Here is a 15,038-nt window from a genome sequence, read left to right on the forward strand (position 1 = left end):
ACATCTGGTAGCCTGAGCCGTCAGGCTTGCACAGCTGCAAAGGACAGGAGTGGATCTTGTTAGGATTTGGCCTCTGAATGATCTGGTTGCGTCTTCCACTTTTGGTGTTTATACCCCATAGATCATAAAATATAGAAAGCAGAGCAAAAGTGAAAGAGTGGATGCCCTAGGCGTTTTAAATGATGGGGCAGAAGTGTGATGGCCCTGGTAAGCAGTACCTTGGGAGCCCCCAGGTCAGGCTACTTGCGGCTCTGTTGTTCTGGTGCCTCATCTTTGAAGTGGTATCACAATACGGTCTTGGATACCTTCCGCTAAAAGTACTCGAAAAACTGTCATTCTGGGGCTTTATTTATCTCATTGTATAGATAATATTTGAGGACCTCCTTTATGCCGGGCATTGCCTTTGGGACTGGAGATAATTCCCCAAGGACTTGGCAGTCTGATGGAATTAGGGTTTTCTAAGGTTGTGTTTCATGGTGTTGTGGCTTTATACTACTAAGATCTTTGCTGTGGATCAATTTTTAGCTCCAAGAACATGAAAAGAAAGGAAAAAATAGAAAATGTCTTGTTACTTCTCTATCTCTATGCCTTATACAAACGTGACTCTTTGAATTTACCTAAGTCCTCCCCCACATCAGGTAGTAGGACGCTGGGCGGGATTTTATCATACAAAAAACTTTTCGGGGGCACAGCCAAAATATTCTCACAAATATTGAACCAGGTGTATAAGTTGACTAACTTTAGATATGTAGTTGTCATTATTAATTTAAGTGGCTTCCTATTACTCAGAATGCTGTGGACAGCCCGAGGACCTTTTCTGATTGCTGTGTAAGCAGGGAAGTTTAATTTGCATGTATATATATTGAGGTTGTCTCTTCTACCAAAAACTGAAGAAAATCATCATTTTTACTTTATGGGATTTGTTAGTGCTAGTCTTTATAGCAACTTCACGTTAAACACTGATTAGCAAAGTATCCTCTTTTTGTTCCTGATGGTGAGGGTTCATTAAGGACCTGGGAGAAATTAGGATTGACTGAGTAGAGTTGAACTTAATTAAAGAAATAAGGGAGACATTAAATTATATTCTTGAATCGGTTTTCTTGAATATTTTATTTCCTGGGAAGGAAGGGTTTAGCAAAAGTTTTTAAAAACAAGATAAACTAGAGATTACATCACACTCATGGCCACATTATTGTTTGGGAATCTATTTCATCTGCATATATGCTTTCATGTTTTTAAAAAAGACTGTTCACGGACGGTCCACTTTATATATGGATTTATTTGACTCCATGACTAGTTATCATTGACTATAACTTAAACAAAAAAAAGACCTCTGTTCCTTTGTCCAGATCAGAACAAACTGTGTTTGAAAGGGGGGCCATGAGGATACCATGAATAACCACAGACTTGGCCCACAAAGGAAAGGAAATTAGGGAAAGAAGGGAGCCGTGCCTTTGGTCCCCCCAAATCCTAGTCTGGGAACCATTAGCAGGACCATCTTGCTGTGCGGCACATTCATAGCGTGAAAAGCAATTTCTAAAACTGCTAAAACCAATCCCTGTAGGATTTTAGAGATTAAACTCACCACCCTGTGTTATAACCAGATGAAAATAATTATGTACCGCAGCCTGCTTCTGAGTGGGGTGAAATGGATTTCTAGTGCCAGGATTCTTAACTAGGTGAGATGGGTGCTGTGTTTTACTAAAGGCTTCCTGCAGTTCAGAGCCTTATCCTATTAGGGCAAGTCTCAAAACTGGTCAGACTGGGAAAAAACAATACAACTTTAGACATCAGTTCTTTTAAAACCTCTTCTAACTGAAATCTGTGTTTTTTGGCAAGAGACTTAAATCTCATATTTAAAATACAGTATCAAAACTGTACCTTGTGGGCTTCCCTGGTGGCACAGTGGTTGAGAGTCCGCCTGCCGATGCAGGGGACACAGGTTCGTGCCCCGGTCCGGGAGGATCCCACATGCCACGGAGCAGCTAGGCCAGCGAGCCATGGCCGCTGAGCCTGCACGTCTGGAGCCTGTGCTCCGCAACGGGAGGGGCCGCAACGGTGAGAGGCCCGCGTACCAAAAAAAAAAAACTGTACCTTGTGCATACTAGTTTTTCGCTAAATAAATGTTAAGAGAAAAAAATTTTATAAGCACAAAGACAGTTTAGGCTCAGATTCTGCCTCTATAAAATAAGGATAATAATGGTACCTACCTCGGGGTTGTGGTGGTGAGGATTAAATGAGTTACTATATGTAAAGTGGTTACAAACGTGCTTGGCACATAAAAAGAAAAAAACCAAACAATTTTGATTGAAAAAAGCAATCATTTGTTGATGGACATATTCAACAATTTTGATTGAAAAAGTAGACAGAAAAAGTAGACAGTGTTTAACTATTATTATTATATGAAGTCCCTGCTGCTAACATCCCACAAGTGGAGAATTGTTTCTCCATTTGTGTAGAAGGACAGTGCTGATTGTTGCACACGCTCTGTAACTCAGTTGTCCTTTTGAACAATGGCACGAAGTTTGTGATACTAGTGAGTGAAGCTATTATCACTAAATGAGACTCACTGACTAGACTTTTCATTAGTCCTCATGGGTATACATGACTGACTTTGTCCCAGTGAACACTGACTTCTGTGGAAAATATTAACCAACCATACACAAGTGAGAATGCCGAAGACACATTACCCACTGTAGAATTATCGACTTCTTAAAAAAGAAATCAAAACTAACAAAGGAAGGGGAATCTGTTACACTATCTTTTTGTGAATTCACTTTTATAAAAATTCTTTGCTGGTTGCTTAATATAGATAGGGCAGACGCTACTAAGCTCTAAGGACTCAAAGACAGGGGAAAAAGAGTAACAATCCCTACCCTTATGGAGGTTACATAAGAATGAGACTAATAACGTTTAGATAATCAGGCAGAATTGTGCATGGTAAATGTGGTAAAGTTGGGAATACAAATGGCTTCCAGATACATGTCTTCTGAATCCTCTAAGGAAGGTATCGTTGTTTTTCTCTTCACACAAAAGAGAAAATGGGCCCAAAGAAGATAACAGACTCACCTAAGGTCAGGTAGCTGGTAAGGAGCAGTCTAACTGGAGTGTGATTCTAAGCCTTGTGTATTTTTTGTTCATCTGCTGCTGCTGCCACTTATTACAACCAATGTGGGGAAAGAAGGACCTAAGTGTCTACAGTTTACAAAAGTATTTATCTATTTTGGAGTGTTTGAAATAAATGGATATTGGCTCTAACAAGCAGACTTGGGGATCTCCAAATTTATAACATTGACTCCTTTACTAGTATAGTTAACTCAGGAGTGGAAGATAATTACTACAAATATCAGAATTATTTTGCTTTAAGGGACTTTGGAAACTGTGCAGTGATGTTCAAACCTTTTCTGAGCCTTGGAACCCCTCTCCCTTTTCCAAATGGACTACTACTCAGAACCCCCAAATGTAAATAAAGCATGGGCCACCAAGCGTAGTTGGGGGTATCGGGGCAGATTTCCCTGAAGGGCTGTTTGAGCTGAGATCGGAAGGATGGAGAGACATTAGGTTGCTTGGGGGCTAAGATGGAGGGTGCTGAGTGTTGCAAAAGGACCAGCACCCTGAGGTCAGAGCCTGGGGCACTAGCGGTGTGAACAGAGGCTATTGTCGCTGTGGAGAGACTAGAGCAAGGTAAGGCTGGTTAGCCGGTGCCAGACCATGGAGGGAGGAGCTTGTAGGAGCTTGTAGGCCATGGCGGGGACCATAGTCATTATTCTGGGTGAAATGGGAGGCTGTTGAAGGTTTTAGGCAGGGTTTGCGCTCAGGATTTTTGAAGGGCTTGCTCTGCCACCTGGCAGTCCATTTGAGGTGATCCTCTCTCTGGAGCCAGGGACAGGGTCCCATGTGCAATAGTAATGACTCCTCCTTGTGGCATAAGCAGCCAAATAACGAGCAATTCCCAGCATGTCAGGGTCCCGTGATGGGCCTGCAAGGACAATAACATTGAAAAACAGCAGAGAAAAAAAATTGCCCTTTACCCTTAGTGAACTAAGGATAAAGGAACCGTAAGGGAATATAGTCAACCATTACTCCCCTGGGGCTAATGACCCCAAAGTTCTCGGCTTCTTAGGCCAGCTTTCTGTTCTCTCCTCTTGGCATTTTGTAGCCTGGGAGCACCTGCTCCAGAATATAGGAAGAAGAATGGAGTTCAAACTCAAAGTGGATATTTTCTTTATTTTTTTTGAACAATCCTGGTAAAATGCTTATAGGGACAGAAGTTTGAAATTGTCCAGAAGAATGTTTTTTCGATTTCTTTTGTTAATGTTGTCTCTCTTCTTGAGGCTGAGCTTCTGAGAAGAATTCATCCAGGGAATTCAAACCTGTTCTCATTTGGGAGTAGGGAGTGAGGTTGGCCATGGCAAGAGGAGGATGGATTTGTGGGAGGATCTCACTGCCATGAAGGTTTCTGTTCTAATTCTTCTCCAGATAAATAGCTGTGACCTGGGGTGAATCACTGAACTTTTATAAGACCCATTCCTTGTCTGTAATAAGAAGGAATGTGGATTCAGGGACTCTTCTTCCTCTTAAATGCTGTGTGAAAAATAATTATGTTAAGAATTAATGTCCATTGTTAGGTTTTATCTTCTTGATTTCAGACTCCTTGAAAGAATATTCTGTTTGTTGTAATACTGTGGATAGGATTCATTGACGTGTTTTATAGTCAGTGCAGGAGAGGAGTGGATGGTTTTAGAAATTTGTCCCGGAATCGATGACATTATAATAAGCAGATCCAATGTTGTAGCCGTTTGTTCTTGATTAGGGAATCGTTTAGACCTCCAGACTTGGGCAGAACATATTGTGTTCTTTGTGTTCCACTGTGCAGATTGCCTGTTTTTCTTTGGAATCCTGCGCCATCTCATGGCTTCTTTCCCCTTGATATCATGACACATGACTGATGATGTCAAAGAACCTTCTGGATTTTCTTTTTTTCTGTTGGCCTTTAAGTACATGAAATAACATCACATTTTTCCTTTGAAGAGTTCCTCATTTTAAGAACTCACTAAGGAGTTCTTGTTCACATTCTTGAAAATGCTTTTCTCAGGAATCCATGTTTCCTTCTTTAACAGAAATCAGAAAATCATTGCTTTGAAGTCTAGATTTTGGTTTTCATTCATTCCTATAACTTTCTCTTGTTTTTGCTCAAGAAACAGTGCCACATGAATGAAGCCTGAACAGTTCAAAAACTCCTGCAGCCAGAAAACTGCATTGCAGTGTTTTACTCCTAAGCCAGCTGGAATTCTAATAGATTGGCTTGCTGGTAGCCCTCTTAGTTTCTTTTTTCTCTCTGTCTTTTTTTTTTCCTGCTTGAGTATTCAACTTTTCTGGCCTTCCTTAACTTGCTAGTTGTTATGTGCTGGCTCGTAATGCTATACAGAATGGTAAAAGAATTGTTGGTAAATTCTCCCAAGTTTCCTAGATCTTGCTTGATGAGTCTGCTTATCTCATAGTCTGTGCATGTTATAAGCATCACCATTATTTGCTCAGCAGAGTGAAACAGAAAAGCATTAGGAAGAGTCTGTACAGACCTTCTGCTACTTGTGTGGCATTGTCTAAGAGAAGCTGGTGGTTTGAGAAACCATAACTAACCCATGAGCACTTGATTGCATTTTGAGCACACAGTGAACTAAGGACAGACTATACGTGTGAAGTTTGATTTCAGCCATAGGCTTAATTGTGTGGAGTTCAGCCACCAAATATGTTCATATGGGTATCATATAACTTTTGGAACTTGAATACATTAACTCCAGGTTTCATCCCATTCCAACCTTTTGATGCTCTTAAGAACCAAAAAAAAAAAAAAAAAAAAAGTCACTGAAAACAATGACTCCAAATTTGAGGAAAGATCCTGGTGCCTTACTTGCCTTTTCTTATAAAAGTTAACTACAAGTTTGGTGTAAGAACTTTTAGATGGAGATGGATAAGGAACATCACATAAATACAAATACATTACTGTTCTTGGAATATACACACACTTTTTGCTTATTGGTTGAACACTAAGGCTAAGGCAAATGAAAATGGTCATTGAAATTCATCCATCTTTTGGACATTTGGCACCTCATTGTACAAATGTGCACATTTATGACTTTGGCTCACAAAAGCTTTAAAATATTTGGCTTTTTATTTGGAAATCTGTCAGCCCTTTTTGAAGTCTTTTAATTTGGCGGGGGCGCTAGATTAGACTGGAATAATAATAATGAAGTATGCTCTGCAAATAATTGAAAATACCCAGATTATTTCTTTTTTATAGATTGCCAACAAATTTTATAAATTGCACCTTGGCAATGATTATTTTAGGTTGTCTAACTTGTCAAGAAGTACAGTTTCTGTTACAAGGAAATAACGACGTTTTCGCTTAGAGGAGTATGAAACATTTTCCACAACTGTGAATCTGTTATTGGTTTCATTCAGCCAGCTGCTAGTGGAATCCAGTTTCTAGAAGGCAGAAGCATTGCCATTCACTCTTGCTGTCCTTTCACCTATTTCTTCAAATTTGGAGTCCTTCATCCTCCAAGCATCCTTAGGGTCTTCCTCTGCCAGGTTGAATGTGTGAGTTGCAGGAAGTGAGTTGAAGGTTTGTTCCATTTCCTGCTCTCAAATAATAATTTCTCATAGTTTCCCTTTGGTGATCTACTTTCAGGATCTGAGCCACTAAATGAGTTTTATCAAAGGAGGAGAATGTACTTAGACACTTAGAAATTGAAAGGGGATCCGTAAGTTGGCAGTTGCCTTGAATGAAAGAAGTACCAGGTGAATGCTGCTGTCCCTCAGCCCAAGTGATATAATTTATTGATCTTAATGGATGTTAAGCATAAGCAATTCCATTTCTTAAAGGTGTATTTTATAGAAGTAAATACCTTCCAATACAGTTGTGTTCTTTGTTTAGATCATGTTGGAAAAGTACTAGAAATTTCATTGAAATATGATTGTGTGGAGTTTTTGAAAGAAAAATCTGGAATATGTTGCTTTGAAAAGCTTTTGACATTGATTCTAAATTTCTGCACAAACCTTTGTAGCCTTTTCACAGGTGTAAGCATTTATGGGAAGACTAGTAAATTTTTTTTTTCTTATGAATTCTGTAAAACTTAAGTCCACAATACAAGCTTTTGGAGTAGAATAGGCATTAAAATGTGGTAGATTCACACACAAGTAGGTGGTTTGTGTACTACAGTGGATACGGTGTTTACTGTTTTCTTGAGGGAGGCATTTTTGTTCCTCTGGGGAAATAAACTTCCCATTTTTCTTAAGTATTTTTAAGCTTGGTTACCTATTTTTTAAAGTAATTTCTGCCACTGTTGATTTGTAGAATCCAAGGAGCACTTTTAGTTAATCTTATACATTAAAAACTAGTTGGATTCAGCAGATACTCAACAAGTGCCCACTGTGCCCTGGATGTTTGTAGAATTGCTCTTTTGTTTGTGAACGTATGCACTGGGCGTAGATCTAAAGCCTTCCCTTTGCAAACACTCCTGAGAATAGGACTCAAGGTGAAAATGTGTTTTGGGCTATGTCATGTTTTCTGGTCCTTTCTATGTGTTTCATTGGGAAAATATTTTTTAAACATGTTTTGGGTTAGGGAACCAACCCACTTGTCCAACTCGTGAAAGTCTGTGGAACTACCGCAGCATCAAGAAAAGACAACACTTTATCAGGAGAGTAATCACTCAGTCACCTAATACAGAGTGCTTCAAGAGTTTGCATCTAGGGCCAAGCAGCAAAGCCATTCAGTGGGTAGAGGCGGAGGACAAGAGGCCTGAAGACCGCCCTGCCCTGAAGAGAGAATGCTTTAAACACACGTTGCCATTAATTTTTAAGGCAGAAAGCATCTTGAACCCGGGCCTCTCTTTTTCCCCTTCCTCCCAGCGTTGCTGTTTGAGTTTGCTCCCAAATGCTCACAAGGCCGTGCCAGACGGAAACTCGCAGAGGCCGCTGCCGTCCCACGGAGGCCACTCCGGGGAGGGACGCGACCGGAACAGTCGCGCTCAGTGCTCGCGGGCGCCCCGGGCTCCGGTCCGCGGTGCCCCCGGCGGGCTGAGGGCGGCCCGGCTTCCCCCGCGGCCCCGGCGCACATGTGCCGCCCCTCCCCCCTCCCCCAGCCTCTGGAGTCGCTTCGAGGCCATCTAGTCATACGCTGTCCATCAGATGTGTTTACTTTTTTCCTGACAGCAGACACATCTGGAGCACATATTCAGGTTATTCCAGTGCCACTAGACACATTCCACAAGATCATTTCAGCGGTTGTTATGGCGATCTTCCTCCCTCCAGTGATTTTCAAGTTGCATGACAGAAATAGCTGGAGCTAACCAGGGGGACAAAAGTCAACGGGATCAGGAAGGGCTTCTTTCACAGAATGAACTAATTAGTGACCCTGCTTTCTTCACAGGGCAATGAGCATATGGTTTAATAAAGTGAGTCTATGACACTCGCCCCCCACCCACCCCCCCACACCGTAGGCAAAGCTGTCACTGGCTGAAAACTTTCCTGTTTTTACTGGTGGGACCGTAGTCTGCTGTCTTTCAACAGAGTTTACTTCACAAGTAGAAAATGTTTGCTCCTGAGAGTTAAACTTCAGAACTTTTTCTTGGCTTCATACTACCTAACTATAGTGGGTCCTTCGACTTAAAGAAACAGTGTTCATTTTAGCTGCCTTCCATTGGAAGGATTTATGCTTACTCCAGACTCAGCATTTTCTGTTAGGTTTTTGTAAGTATTATGAATTGGTAACTGCCGGTTCAGGTGAATATAACTGGTTGTGATTTTCCTAGCAAACATAATCAATTATTTCTCCCTGGATTAGTTAGAAACATTCATACCTGTGATTTTATTGGGCACAATTATAGAATATTTTAGTATCAAAAGGTTTGATTAATTAAACAAACTCCATTGCGATCACATTTAAGTAACAGGCAGAGGTCTGGTTATGATTCCATTTTTTTTTTTTCCTGAGGCTTAACTTCTTACATCTTGTGTAGGTTTTTTGACCACGTTATAGTGTGAACATACCATTGAAGACATGGGAATTTAGACCTGAGATCATTTTGTATCATGAGGCAGAAATTCTTGCAGTTTGTAGTAGGTATAGAAGGTAATACTGTAAAGCACTGCCATCTTTGATTAGTCTATGAAGAGTACAGCAGGCCTTAATAGATGTTTTTTGGGTGGATGGACATATAATATGGATTCAGACTAAATATGTGTTACCTCTAATCATAATTCTGAAATTTGTGAATCACAGGGGCCCATTTTCTTTCCTTTTTTTTTGGTTTGGTATTTCTGTACTCTTGGTCTTAAAAAGTATATCCACCTTTATGTATTTCACACTTTCCTTACATGTAGTGCCAAATCCTCTTTTACACACATGTACACACGTAATCTCAACCTCCTTTTCTTGTTCCCCCACCAAAACTCACACATTTCCCTCACTTGCACATACCACACGTTTAAGTTTAGTCCCAAGGCATTACAGTCACCATGAACAACAGAGTTTGTATTTTTCCCATTTGATTGAATTACTCATATGTTGACTGAGTTCTCTGGACTCTGGGAATGTGACAGTGGGTGACAAGTAGGAAAATCAGAGCTGGACTCTCTCGAGCACATTTTCCTAATTCTTTCCCCATTGGTATAACGCCCCCTCCCCCAACTTCTCCCCCTTCCCACCCCCAGTCAAATTCCTTTTCCATGGGTCCTGCTGAAGCTGGTCACCAGGCTGCTTTGGAGTACCTGCTCTCAGCAATGCCAGGAGGACACAGAGAGGTCGCATGATCAGATGTGAGTTTAATTCGCAGAGACCTGCTTGTCGCTTCTTCTTGTGTTCCTGCTACACGTTACACGTTATTAACTGTTGTCCCTTTCGGATCCTCAGTTACTTGGGTGAGTATGTATCTCGCAGGGGCTGGGCTCAGGTTACAAAGCTGAGGGTGGTTCTAAAATGATGCTTCCCTCTCCAGATGTAACTTTGCAGTAATTAAACCTAATGTAGTCTAAGCATTGTAGTCAGTGTTGTGGTAGCCATTGCCAAGTCTAATTGATAATATCACTTATAGCACTTACTGCTAGTTATCTGGGAACTAGAGTAAACCTGAAAATGTCACAGCTATTAACCCTTGTTTTTTCCTGCATCAGGTAAAGTGGATAGCTTATATTATCCCTTCATCAAAATCTGTCGTCCATAGTGGATCCAATACATTTGAGACATTTTTTTCCTTAATTTACCTATCCATCCATTTATCCTTCCATCTATCTTTATGCAGGTTCCAGAGTTTGTTGCCTTGAGTTTTGCAGATTTCATCCAGCACAGAGCTATTAACTTCCTTGGGTGACTTGGTTTCCCTTTCTCAAAATCCATGGTAAAAACATACTTGCCCGTCATGAAAGACTAGTTGCTTACTTATATTTCTGTCGAGTTTCTTCGAAAAGAAAAAGTGAATGTGGGCTTCCCTGGTGGCGCAGTGGTTGAGAGTCCGCCTGCCGATGCAGGGGACGCGGGTTCGTGCCCCGGTCCGGGAAGATCCCACATGCCGCGGAGCAGCTGGGCCCGTGAGCCGTGGCCGCTGGGCCTGTGTGTCCGGAGCCTGTGCTCCACAACGGGAGAGGCCACAGCAGTGAGAGGCCCGTGAACCACAAAAAAAAAAAAAGAAAGAAAAAGTGAATGAGTCCCAACAAAATATATCACAAAAGATCCTCAAGCTTCAAATTATCTTGTGCGTTCTTTTATTATGCCCAAGAAGGTGGCAACCAGCTTAATTCAGTCAAGCTGCCAGGGTCCCAGAGCAATTTGCCTGTGTGTGGTAGCTAAATAAATAGTGAACTGAAGATGGCAGTGATAATCTCAATTCATAGGGTTTTCTCAGTCATGAAATGTTTGTGTTAAGAATGACTTTGTTGTTGTTTTTGTTACAGTCTGACAGCTGAAGATGCTTTTAAAATCTTTCTAGTCACTTAGAGCAGAACTGTACGGCACCCGCTTGGTGGTTCTAAAAGGCAGGTCCTATCAATCACAGGAAGGGCAAGTCTCTGGGTTATGGGGGAAGATTGAGGGGTGGTGGAGCAAGGCAGGGAGAAGGTGGGGGGGGGGAGCTGCTGCTCTGTCCAGTTTACATTTGTCACCAGTGACTAGCTTTTAAAAAATGTGTTAGCTGTGCATGGTGGTAAGTAAGATCCAGCTGCAGGGGATTATGGCTTTGAGTGGGTCGGGGAGTGTGGAATGCATTCAGTTCCATCAGGGATTTGTGTCCCTCGTCATCAGCCTTAACATTGCTAAAGCGGTAAAGATTAAGAACAGACCAGTGTCACCTGCCCTGAACTTTGAAAAACCTTGGAGCCATGAAACAAAGTGGGGGTGGTGGTTTAGAAAGTGTCCCTTCTCTCTGTCCCCAAGTATTTTCCCAGTGACACATATGAAATAAATGGAAACACGTGAGCTCAGGTGAAAGGCTGTCTAGGACTGCATTATTCCCAGAACTTGCCGAACGTGGTCCTCATCATAACGTAGGATGAAAAACACTTTCCACAAATAACTTTCTGTTAATGAACATTTTTTTGGGGGGGTGGTCCAAATCAAGATGAGCCGTCAGTAGTTAGAAGGGAATGTATGTGTCTGAGAGATTGAGCCTCACGTCATAGAAGGAAAAGCCTTTTTGGTTGGTGTGGTTTTAGTGACCCTCCCCCTCTCCCCCAGCAAGAAAGTTAAGAGAACACCACAAAGGTTTGCTTTTTTCAGGGATTTTGAAATTCAGCATACATGCCAGCAAGCAGTTTAGAGGCAGGAAGTCTTTTCTAGTAGTGCAGTCATGAACTGGTAAACTAGAAGCATCTGTAAAAATTTAGAGGGAATATCAGCTTTCTCAAAGCTCCAGCCCAAGTGTAATGAGGTGCAAATGATAGCACTGCATAACCCTTCCCCACCCCAATTGTGGAATGAGATACTGAGTCAGAAATAAGGAGGAAGACAAGGATTTCAGAACTCTGCTTCACTGAAACAGATTTCATTTTTCAGATGAAATGGCTTTCGGATGACTAAGGATAACCTCAACGTTTAGGGTCGATGAGTAGTAAACAAATGATTTTCTGCTCAGCATCTGAGATGCCATTTCTGAAAAGTGGTGGCTTTTCGGGTGTGGGTGCGTGAAATGACATACCTACTCATTTGGCTGAGTAAGTTCACAAGAGTCTTTAGTTTAAAGTAAACTTCAGCTGATTTGTATCTTTGGCAGGCATCTCTCTCTTTACAGAAAGAAAAAAACAGAGGGGATAAGAAAAAAAGATGTGATTTGTTTGAAGGAACACATCTGGGGTGTGACCTGCTGTATCTTAACACCAGATGGCAGGTTTAGGCTGACAGCTAAACCCACTTTAGCCTGGTCAAACGGTATCTTACTATGTCATTTTTTTCCCCTGTCCATGCACAGGAAGCAGAATACTTCTTTGCATTCAGGGCCAGCAGTCCTTCTTGTATCTGTGCCTCTGGGCTGTTTCACTGCCTCTCTGCTGTTTATAGACAAGGCTGGCTTCCCTTGGCAACCCCTGAAATAGGTTCCCTCTGTGGCTCATACCTTTTCAAAGGTATGTTTTGTCGAGGCAGAGGTGTGGTGCCTTAAGGTGACTGGTGCTTGTCATGACAGGCATGGCATTAGCTGGGCCGAGCAGTGACTAGAAGTGACAGCGGCGCTTTGCAGTGCCCGGGGGCCTCTCAGTCAGCACTCCTGCTGGAGAGACTATGGAAGCACCTCTGAGTACCTTCGCTCATCGTGGAGATGACAGTTGAGATCGGGGCCCAGAAGGTGATTGAGGACCACCCCCCCCCACCCCGCCATCTTCTTGTAGTAGTTTTTACTTGAAAGAGCGTCACCCACGTGGCTGAAAGAATGCAAGCATGCTATGTCCAGAGCCACAGAAGGGGTTTCTGAATTTCCATACGTTTTGAGTCTGAAATTCTGCCATTAGACTTACAGTTTCTTTGTGCACTGTCGTGTCATAAAATGATCAAACATTAAAAAAAAAAAACCCCAAACCTCTCAATTATACACTTCAGGGAATGGGGATGATAAATAATATATTTTCCCTCACTGTTGTTTGATACTGTACCTCCTCAAGGGTAGCAAATCATAGCCTATCTATATTACTGATTCCCAAAGGACTTGGTCAGAAGTTTCTTATCACTCTCAACTATTGTCTATCTTTGTAGATTTTCTAGGAATTATTCTTAGGATGCTTACGAATGATTAATGGACGTATGCGTAATCTATGCAGAGGGCTACAAAATGCATTCACTTAATCCATTCTACAAACTGAGATTAATTAGAACTGTCTGTAGGCATCTTATAAGGTCACAATTCTAATATAATTTGGTAGAAGCTATTAGGGATTTGAATGAAATTTCTAAAGCACTTCCATAGAGAGGGGAAAAGGCCTTTAGGGGGAAGTCGGTGAATGTTTTTTGTGGGCAGAATTTGAAGTTACTGCCTGAGCTTCCTTTCCCTTCATAGTTCATCTTTCCGCTTAGTCAAAGATCACTCAGATTATAGTTTCCCTGTTCAAAAAAACAAACAATTTCTATGTACCAGATGGTATTGTACTTACTGAAATCAAAGCGGTCAAAATTGTTCCTGTGTGGACTTGGTTTTCCTTGAGAGAAAAATTTCACTTGTAATTCTTATATGCTGTCATAGAACTATTTGATAGACAATGTATTTTGACTTACAAACTTCTCAACTTGCTATTTTAGGGAAAGAATTTATTGGTTAGGGAAATCACTGATTAGAATTTAATAAGAGTACTAAGTAAGAGTTGCTTCTTAGTAACCTCTGTAATATGGTTCTTATAAATAAAATGACAAAACAAAAACATGTTAGCTGATTCTCTTCAGGAAACTTAGCTCATTTTCATACTACGAAGAAGATCCATTTGATAACTTAGAGGGGAGGGCTAATGTCGTTTTAATCACTCTGTGGAGGAGGACTTCCCTTGACAAGGCAAAATCATAAGTTCTTGAACCTATTTGACCAGTTACAGTCATTTGAAAAGGAGCATGTCCTAGTTAATATTAAGGTAAATTCATAGCTCTTTTTGTGTTCAGGGCTTCTGTAACTTTGTTGGCTTAAAAAATATATATATATTTAAATTTACTGAATAGTTTTGATGTTACAATGTTAGTTTTTAATGTTCCGCAAAATTGAATGTATTAATTTCTGAGCTAGGTTAGTCAGTTTCAGCTAGAGTATTTCCAGTACCCAACACCGTGTTAATCCTTTTTTACCTACCTGTCACGCATAGTAATGTTTAAAAAACTTTTTGACGTGAATTTGCTTTATCTTCTCTGACACGTTTGGGTAAATGACAATGACTTTGGTGTTTTTAAAATGTTCCTTGATTTGAGAAAGTAGCCTTCAGATAAGCTTCAGGTGGTTTCCCAGTAAGTTCTTAACGGATTGCCATCCCTCTCCATATCTCTCTTTAAAATTTTTTTCCCTAAAGGCTATGTGGTAGGAAACTCCTAGTTCTCCACGTATTGCTATGCTAGTCCTACGTTAAAAACCACTGGAAATTAAAAAGCATGCACTTTTGCATTTAGGCTCACTTGGTTTTGGGTAGCTGATCCATGACCATGGGCAAGTTACTTAACTTTTGCATCTTAGTTTTTTCTTTTCAAAAATGATATCTAGACCTACTTTGTTTTTTGTGAGGATAAAATGAGATAATATTAGAATATAAAACCTCATGGAGTCTAACTTATAGTAGAGGGAGGCACAGTACTTGATAATTACTAGTGTTATCATTTAAATGGGAAGTTGGCATGAACTTTAAATGGACTGTGAACATTTGCAGAATCTTCAGATGCTGAGTACTTTATTTTGTGAAAGTTGCTATTTGCTCATTATATTCATAATACCTCATTTAGCTTGTGTCTCAGAAGTGTAACTTCCCTGTGTATTTTCCTTAGTTTACTTTAGTCACTACAATATTCTTCTCTGAGAACTGGAAAAAAC

General features: G+C 40.9%; 1 protein-coding gene and 1 long non-coding RNA gene across 4 annotated transcripts in view; both read left to right on the plus strand.

The window, feature by feature from the left end:
* The window catches only part of BNC2 (basonuclin zinc finger protein 2), a 427,648-nt gene that overhangs the window by 27,638 nt on the left and 384,972 nt on the right, over positions 1 to 15,038 (plus strand). The window lies entirely within an intron of this gene.
* LOC149748965 (uncharacterized) overlaps positions 1 to 15,038 on the plus strand; it is a 56,358-nt gene that overhangs the window by 27,542 nt on the left and 13,778 nt on the right. The gene's annotated exons all lie outside the window — the stretch shown is intronic.

This window comes from Delphinapterus leucas, chromosome 6 (genome assembly GCF_059928025.1).
Source record: "Delphinapterus leucas isolate spDelLeu-1000000601 "Yukka" chromosome 6, BTC_Dleu_Yukka2, whole genome shotgun sequence".
Lineage (NCBI taxonomy): Eukaryota > Metazoa > Chordata > Mammalia > Artiodactyla > Monodontidae > Delphinapterus > Delphinapterus leucas.